The sequence below is a fragment of the Triticum dicoccoides genome, chromosome 6A, assembly GCF_002162155.2.
Source record: "Triticum dicoccoides isolate Atlit2015 ecotype Zavitan chromosome 6A, WEW_v2.0, whole genome shotgun sequence".
NCBI classification, from domain to species: Eukaryota; Viridiplantae; Streptophyta; class Magnoliopsida; order Poales; family Poaceae; genus Triticum; species Triticum dicoccoides.
This window is the reverse complement of record NC_041390.1, coordinates 453,474,205-453,484,060: the sequence shown is the minus strand read 5'-3', so window position 1 is coordinate 453,484,060 and position 9,856 is coordinate 453,474,205.

The following is a 9,856-nucleotide window of genomic DNA, read 5'->3' as shown; positions in this document are numbered from 1 at the left end:
TGCCGGTGATGTTGCGTGGCTTCATCCCTGAGGATGAATGGCTAGTACTAGTAGAACTCAGCAATTTCTTCCGTGTTCTTTGTGCGAAAGAACTATTGCCTGGCATGCTAGAAGAAATGGAAGAGTTGGCGCCGGAGTTGATCTGCAAGTTAGAGAAGATCTTTCCACCGGGCTTCTTTAATCCAATGCAGCATTTGATTTTGCATCTCCCGACCGAGGCAAGATTGGGGGGCCCGTGCAAAATCGTTGGTGCTACCCAACTGAGAGGATGCAGAAGACGCTTCGAGAAAAATGTAAAAACAAACGTAGAATTGAAGCATCGATGGCTGAGGCATTCATCACAGAGTAGGCGGCAAACTTCGTAACAACACACTACGAAGCCAAAAATCGTCATTTGCATAATTCGAAGCCTCGGTACAATGCTGACGACCCTAAAAAGGGTGGATCCAACCTCAGCCTATTCAAAGGGAATCTCGCACCAGCTAGTGTTTCACATCCAGTATCTTTGGATAACGAAGAATGGCGGACCATTTCGTTGTATATCTTCAACAACCTGATAGAAGTGCGGCCGTACATCGAGTAAGTTCTCGGTACATTGTTTCGCAACTTCTATTTCCGTTGAACTGCTCTTATTCCTGGATATGTCATACAGTCCATACGTCGCCATATTCTCGTATGGAGCGGAGATCCAAAAGGATTCCGTCAAAGAGTATGAGCTTCTCACAAAGCAAGGAGGCGGCTATCCCGGTTTCATCTCTTGGTTCAAACAAACGGTAATTTCTATTAGACAATTTCATTTCATTCGCTAATTTGTGAGTAATGCAACAATCCTTTCATATTAAACTTGTAGGCTAATTCAGAGTCTATGGACGCCGAATTGAGACAAGTCGCTAATGGTTTTGACTATAAGGTCCGTTCATTTGACAAGTACGACATCAACGGGTATCGCTTTCGTACCTATGGCAAAGAGCTATCTATGGCCGACCGAAAGTCTACAAATTGTTGTGTATCTGCTATCGGCGAAGGAGGTACCGAGTATTATGGGAGAGTTGAAGCAATTTATGAACTTCTGTTCTATGGTGAAAACCCACCGAATGTCGTAGTCTTCAAATGTTATTGGTTTCAGCCGAAGGAGACTAGAAGGACTCATGAACATATAGGGCTAGTTGAAATCAACCAAAGCACCCATTTAGATCTTCCTGATGTCTATATTACGGCTCAATAGGCGACCCAAGTATTCTATCTACCGTGGGCCTGCCAAACTAATCCAAATCTGAAAGGTTGGGATGTCGTTTATGAAGTGCCGTCACGTGCTAGACTTTCTCCCCCAAAGGAAGAGGATTATGAACCTCACATTAACCCAGACACATATGAAGGAGAATTCTTCCAAGAGACATGTCTTTCCAAAAAGCGTTTCAAGAACCTCTATACTTCACCCCAAAACATTGAAGTAGACGGCGACAATGAATCCGACATCACCCCAGAGGAGGAACAAGAAGAGCCGGAACAAGAAGAGCTTACTGCTGCGGATGACCTGTCAATGCTTGACCAATTACGTCAAGGTGGCCTTGCACATGTTGATGCCAATGAACCCTATGAGCCCATCATTGATTATAGTGATGATGATGATTATGCATTTATTGATGATACTAATCGAGATTATTAGTAGTGTCAGGTATTCAATTTTTTTATGTTGTACTTGATGATGATACACTTAAGTGATATACATATTATTATTCATGTTGGTACATTTTTTATGTTGTACTAATTTCGTTTATTCTTTGTCATGGCAGGTGTTGAAAGATGGTGGGCGCTGGTCGGGAGCGCGCCGAGGCCCCTTCTTCGTCGGCGCGTGGTGCAAGGTCTTCCATTCCACACGCACCTCTCCGCCGAGCGTTGCTGGACAGTATGGCGACACTGCCGGGCCCTTCTTCGTCGACCGCGGTGCCCAGCAGGGGACGAGGTAAGAAGAAGAGAGGAGGTGGATCACGTGGTCGCGGGAGAGGAGGTAGGGTGACTCTTACGGTGCCTTCCTCGCCGCCACCCCCAGGTGTTTCACCCGAGCACGTGACTGCTAGGGTGGACTCGCCCGAGGAGGAGGCTACACGGACTCCGGTCCATGAGCCTCCGGTCCACGGGTCTTCGGCGCACGAGCCTCGGGTCGACGGGACTTCGGCCCACGAGAGTTGGGCCCACGAGACCCCGGAGGAGCACACGTCTGGATGGGGTACCTGGTCGGGTCAGCCTGAGGAGCCGAGTGGCCATACTGATGATGGCGGGGAGCCGAGTGGCCATGCTCATGATGGCGGGGAGCCGACTGATATTGAGGAGGAGGGGGCAACGTCTACCAGCGTGGTGCTACACGGCTCCCATCCGTGCCGGCGACCTGCGAGCAGAGGTGGTTGATTTTCCCTGATGGGGAGAGATAAGTGCATTTAATCTTTTTGTACCTTCTGCATTCACGTTTCTTCAAATAACTAATGCGTTGGCCTTGTCATGCTGCAGGGGTTGGGACCACCATGAAAGTGTCCGCCGGCCCAACTCCGTCCTTGGAGTTTTAATTCGGCAAAACTTCCCGGGGTTTGTCACGTTGCCTGGTGAGGGTCGGCTTCCAGAGGTTGGATTGAGTTGGGAGCACTACTTGGCTGCCCCGGCCCCGCCGGGTGAGATTATCGACGGTGTCTTGTGCAAGATGAGGGCAGACGTGGTGATTAGAAAGTTCTGGGTAATTTCTCCATTACACAATTAAAAATCTTCAACTAGCTAGTTATTAATTGTATTAATCAATATTGTCTCATTTAATTGCAGACATTCTACAGGTGTGAGGAGGGATACGAGGAGGAGGCGGCAGATGTTATCAACAAGGAGTGCAAGCGCCTACTTCAGAACTTACGACATGAGGTTCGGGTGCAGGCTGTTCGAGACTACTACGCCGGGCGTGGTATCAAGAAGCCCAAGCAGGAGTGCCGCGATAATTTCTTGAGTAAGGAGCAGTACATGAAGGTAATTCTTAAGGCCTTGTACTTACTTCCTTCATTTAATAATTCATAGCCGTAGCGCTCAAGTTTCTATTTGCTAACTTAGGCCCCTCCGAGATGGTGTGCGGATCGGATGGATTGTTGGGAGGTGTTGGTCAATGCGCGGTGCTCAAAACAATGGCGGGCCACCCACAACGAGGCCAAGGACAAACGTGCCCAAATGGAAGGTGTGCCACACCACCAAGGCAGCTCCAACTTATTTCAGTACGGGCGGAACTGGGTATGTGGTTTGCTTCATGATTCATGCAATTCATTCATCATGCTAGCTTTAGCCCTTTAATTACTAATTTACTTTATTTCTCTCTTCCAGGCACGCTACAATAAGGCGGATAAGGTGCCAGAGGAGTACGACCTGTATGCCATGGCCCACACTGGCCCTTACAAGAAAGTCAAGGCATTCTCTGCGTCTGACCTCGATGATCCAAAGAACTTCACCAACATCTCCGCCCATGACAAGCTCGTGCAATATAGAGATCAGGGGAAGGCGAGGAAAGGGGAGGACTTTAACCCGAGCCAGGGTCCCATTGATACAGAGCTGCTGATGATATCCATTGTCCTAGCACTCTCCGGGAGATCAAGGCGCGCCAGTCGAGCTCCGCTCCTGAGATAAGGCCTCGTGAACGGTCAGATTACTAACTAGTATGACTCTGTTGTGAAAACCAAATGTGCAGTCTGTGTGCGAGAAGTCCGGTCAGACCGCTCCGTCGATGCTAGTGATTGCTCCTGGGAGCACGGTAAGTTTAATTTGAATGGACATTACTTGCGAGTCTTAACATTTGAGTGTGATAATGCTAATGAGACATTGGAAATGATCTTTGGTGCAGCTTAACTCCAGAAACGCATCGCACGATCCTTCTCCAGCTACCGGCACGAGCCAGCCCGCTCCTACACCTCCCTGATCATGGTAAGTTTCTCTAGTGTTTTGCTTAACAAATGCATAAAGACCTAGACGTAGCTTTATTTCCTCCAATATGCTTACCATAATGACCTAGAGTTAGCTTCTTTTCCACCAAAATGACATAATAAACTTACTGACCTCATAAACCATCCATTTTACCTAAGTTAGCTCTAAAATGATGTGTACTTGGCTTACTTATGTCAAAAATTGCATAATTAGCTTAGTTAGCTCATAAACGATCCATTTTACCTAAGTTAGCTCTAAAATGACTCATTTTACCTTAGTTAGCTTACAAGTGATCCAATTTATCCAATTAGCTCTAAAATGAGCCATTTTACGTAGATTAGCTCCTAAATGATCCATTTTACCTACGTTAGCTTTAAAATGACCAATTTCACCTAGGTTAGCTCCAAAATGACCCATTTCACCTAGGTTAGCTCCAAAATGACCCATTTCACCTAAGTTAGCTAAAAAATGATCCATTTCACCTTAGTTAGCTAAAAAACGTGGCATTTCACCTTAGTTAGCTCATAAACGACCCATTTCAACTAAGTTAGCTCCAAAATGATCCATTTCACCTAGGTTAGCTCATAAACGACCCATTTCACCTAGGTTAGCTCATAAATGACCCATTTCACCTAGGTTAGCTCATAAACGACCCATTTCACCTAGGTTATCTCATAAACGACCCATTTCACCTAGGTTAGCTCATAAACGACCCATTTCACCTAGGTTAGCTCATAAACGACCTATTTCACCTAGGTTAGCTCATAAACGACCCATTTCACCTAGGTTAGCTCATAAACGATCCATTTCACCTAGGTTAGCTCATAAACGATCTATTTCACCCAACTTAGCACATAAACGATACATTTCACCTAAGATAGCTCACAAACGATCCATTTCACCTAGGTTAGCTAATAAACGATCAATTTCACCTAAGTTACCTCATAAACGATCCATTTCAACTAATTTAGCTCATAAATGATCCAGTTCACCTAAGTTAGCTAATAAATGGCATATACTTCTTCTTCTAGTCTTCTTCTTCTTCTATTCTTTTTCTTCTAGTCTAATTCTTCTTCTACTCTTCTTTTTCTAACTTTCTTATTTGTCATTTTGCAGGTTTCATTCACTTCACGGAAGCCAGCTTGCTATGATGGATTGCTTGTTTTTTCCTTTGATGCACTTCTTGTATTCTGCTCGCTAGCTATGATGGAATTAACTTGCTATGATGAAACTAGATTGCTATGATGAAACTTTGCATATTGTAATATGTATGGATCGATGGAACTATGCGCAACCTACTATGTATGTATGGATGGATATATATGTGCTGGATATTTATTATGTTGGATATATATGTGCTGGATATTTATTCTGAAAGAGTCACGTGATATATTTGCTATGATAATTGTTGGATATAAGAAAAATAGAATAAAAAAGAGGCGGTGCAGGCTCTTTGCCGTCCACGGCAGACGGCAAAGACCCCTCTGCCATCGGTGGCAGACGGCAAAGGGGGCACGTGGCGCCCACCTGTGCTTCCTGAGAGATGGGCCATTTGGCAAATTTGCCTACCGTGGCGGACGACAAAGCTAAGCTGATGGCAAAGACTTTTCCTTTGCCGTCCGCCGTGGCAGACGGCAAAACACAGCGGGCGCTGACGCATTGCTGACGTCAACTGGCGGACGGCAAAGAGGCGCTCAAATTTGCCGTCTGCTGGCGGACGGCAAAGGCCGCCGTTAGCCGCCTAACGGACTAACGCTGGCGGACGTCCAGTATTTTGCCGTCCCTCCTCTTTGCCGTCCCCCGCTGTAGGCAAAGGACTCTTTGCCGTCCGCCATAAAAAGTAGACGGCAAAGGACCTGTTTGCCGACCCAGTCTTTGCCATCCCTGTTTGCCGTCAGCCGCGGACAACAAAGCTCTTTGTCGTCCGCCGTCCGTGCCTTTGCCGTCCGCCGTGGCAAACGGCAAAATACTGGATTCATGTAGTGTCACAAATCCTTCCCTAACCCATTTCTCATTGTTTCTTGGATTTTGTGCCAGTAACTCCTCTTCGTACATGCTGCAGAACATAGTGGTCGCGTCAAACATCAAATATATAAGAATGCGCTGCAAGTGTAGTAGATTATGTTGTATAAGTTGTAGTACTTAACACCTACTTGGTATAAGGCAGAATCTCAGGGTAGTTATTCAACACATACTGATGGAACATTGAATACCATGGTATACGCAAAAGTGTTGTGTATACGTGCCTCATCAAAAATTATTTAGTGTGGGGAAGTGCTAACCAAACCCAAAGGTATACCTCGGTAAAAAGCTTAGTGAAGGAAGTACAAGCCATAGGATATGAGAGGAGAAATCTACCCCAGAAGATCCCTGAAGAGGCCCCTAACAATAACCATGACGTATTCATGGGTTGAATGCCCGAGCAGATGGCACACGCATTGGCTAGAAGGGGTGGCATTGTAGAGCACTCCACTGACCACACCCGTCAGCGGCCCAGTCACTGCCGAACCAGTACGTAAGTGGAGGCGTAATTCTAAAATACGTCTTCACTGTGGCCCTCGGTGAATTTTCTAATTTATGTTACTTCTCTAATTTTTCTTTATTCTATTGACTAAGCTTTAACCAGGAATAACTCCTAAACCATAAGTCCCAATGAGGTTATACATTTTGCATTATTTTTCTAATATTATTCTCATTTAGTGGGAATAATTTGATATTTATTTGAATTGTCTAGATACTGCTGGAGAGAATTTGATTTTTAATTTGTTTTTTATAATTATTTCTAGAAGGAAATAATCTAGGACGTGAAGGTAAGTTACCACCTCCATTTGTTGATGGAATTGCGAGGCCATGGGTTCAACTTCCACTTTTTCCGCATTTACTTTCAGTCTTATTTTGTTTCACTTTGCTTGTGGTAGAATTGTTGTCATAATATGGTTTAGTTAGCAGAGTTATATAGCCACTAAGGAAACACTATGGTTATGTACTATTCGAACCAATATTTTAACGTAATTGTTACTCGGTAATTACTTTGACAACATGAACCATCAAGCATTATAATGGCAACATTCACATAATATCAGGGAAAGACTTTACTTCAAACAATAATCTCATGTGAATCTTTCCTCGTTGTATGAAAGATTGTATAGAATTAATGTAGTTACTGAAATCTTACATATAAATAGTTTTGGTTAAACCAACTTTAATAGTTGGCTAATACAAATGCCACAGAACCGACACTTCTTGGTATAGCCACATTTTCCTGAATAGGATGGCCTTGTTTCCTTTATAGTTATATCTCTTCCATGTGTCTCCAAAGAGGGAAACTGGAGTGAGTAGACTTCCTTTGGCCAGAAACTCTCCATTCAGTCAAGAGAGCCTGTGTCAGCGGATGAAATAAAGAGTAAAAATTCCTGGGGAAAAAAAGTAGTGTCACGTGGTGGCAAGGACTCAGATCCTTTTGTCGACGTTCTGGGAACCGTGGTACCCAGACTTGCCTGCCGGCGCCCATGGCGTGGCTCCATCAATGGCCTGGTATTGCCCATCTACAAGACCACCAAGACAATACCCTTGCCAGGGGCCAAGCCTCGCGAGGTGGGCGACACCAAGACCTCCAGAGGGAGTGGCCTCCTCAGGCGACCTCCCGAGGAGCGGAAATTCCTATGTAGGTGCCCGACCTCATGAGGCTACCATGGAGCAAGCCATGACGACCAAGGCCAGGCGGGCGCCAATGGGCGTAGAAGGGGCAGTTTCCTCTTTGGTGCTAAGGAGGCAAGCACATTCGTGGGTTCCCGAAGAATCTGGCAAAGGTTTCCATTCCCGTGCAACAAGACCAAGACTGCAAGGACGGCAGGACGGATGTCATCACCGAGCCCACCGCAGCGTCACGACCAGAAGCTTTGGCCACTTCATCAGGATAAGATGTACTACTTGTCCCCTTTCAAATTGGCCACTGTGGGCTCCCTTCTCGCCTACAATTTGGGGGAAGAGGACCGAGGCCACTATAAGTATAGGTTAGCCACCACCATAAAGGAGATCGGATCCTTTCCACCCTGACCAAAGCAGACCTCGCGAGGTTGTTCATCCCTTGTACTAGTTCATCCTCTGTCCCTCGTGAGGCCAATCCACCACAAAGCAGGAGCAGGGTTTTACAACGCAAGGTGGCCCGAACCTGGTTAAACTGTTGTGTCCATCTTCTTCCTTGTTCATCGAGCTAGGTCGTGGAGTGACGAGCTAGTTGGCGAGAGAGGTTGGTTCTTCGCACACACCCAGAGTTCGAACCTTTCTTGGGTCTACGGAGCCCTGAATCCGACACCTTTCTCCCAAGGCTAGCCTACGGGAGGTCGGAGACATGGTGAGAGGGTCGTCCTATGAATAGGATTCGTTAGACTGCAAAATTCTATAATGTGGGTAAAGTGTACCACCTCTACAGAGTGTGTGTGTTGAAACTATTCGAATAGCCAAGTCCCCGACAATGTGATGTCGCTTGAACTACGTCTGTATTTCCCCAAAGAGGAAGGGATGATGTAGCACAACTACGGTAGGTATTTCCCTCAGTTATGAAACCAAGATATCAATCTAGTAGGAGAACCAAGGAACACTATGTAAACGGTACCTGCACACAAAGAACAAATACTTGCAACCCCACGCATAAGAGGGGTTGTCAATCCCTCCACGGTAAAAAGATAGATAAATTTGTGGTAGATTGGACAAATAGATCTCGCAATAAAATAAATAAATAATTAAAAAATGCAGCAAGGTATTTTTGGTTTTGGGAAATATATATCTGAAAATAAAAGTGGCAAATAATAGATCGGAAAGCAAATATGAAGAAGAATAGACCCGGGGGCCATAGAATTTACTAGTGACTTCTCTCAAGAAAAATAGCATACGTTGGCTAAACAAATTACTATTGGGCAATTGATAGAACTTCAAATAATTATGACGATATCCAGGCAATGATCATTATATAGGCATCATGTCCAAGATTAATAGACCGACTCCTGCCTGCATCTACTACTATTACTCCCCCCATCAACCGCTATCCAGCATGCATGTAGTGTATTAAGTTCATGGAGAAATGGAGTAATGCAATAAGAACGATGACATGATGTAGACAAGATCTATTCATGTAGGAATAGACCCCATCTTGTTATACTTAATGGAAATGATCGATACGTGTCTTGCTGCCCCTTCTATCACTGGGAAAGAACACCGCACGACCTAACCCATCACAAAGCACCTCTTCCCATGGAAAGAAAAATCGATCTAGCCGGCCTAACTAAACCAATGATTCAAAGGAAAATGTGAGGCTATAAGTAATTATGCATATAAGAGATCAAAAGAAAACTCAAATAACTTTCATGGATAAAAATAGATCTGATCATAAAATCAAAGTTCATCGGATCCCAACAAACACACCGCAAAAAGCGTTACGTCAAATAGATCTCCAAGAGACCATTGTATTGAGAATCAAGAGATAGATAGATAGATAGATAGAGAGAGAGAGAGAGAGAGGGAGGGAGGGAGGGAGAGAGGAAGCCATCTAGCTACTAACTAGACCCGTAGGTCTACAATGAACTACTCACGCACCATCGGAGAGGCACCAATGAGGAGGATGAACCCCTCCGTGATGGTGTCTAGATTGGATCTGGTGTTTCTAGAACTTGCGGTGGCTGGAATTGTGTTACGTTGTGTAAGTGCATCTAGTGCCACCCCTAGTTGGTTTTGGAGTATTGACGACAAACCTAGTTGAGGGACTAATGTGTTTATGAGAATTGCAGGATAACACAGGTAGAAGTCCCTCTTTGATTCGGTTTTACTACCAGAGATGACCCCTAAAAATGTATGAAGACATTGAAGCCAAAGGTGGTATATGAAGATATTCACATTGAAGACTATGACAAAAGAAGAC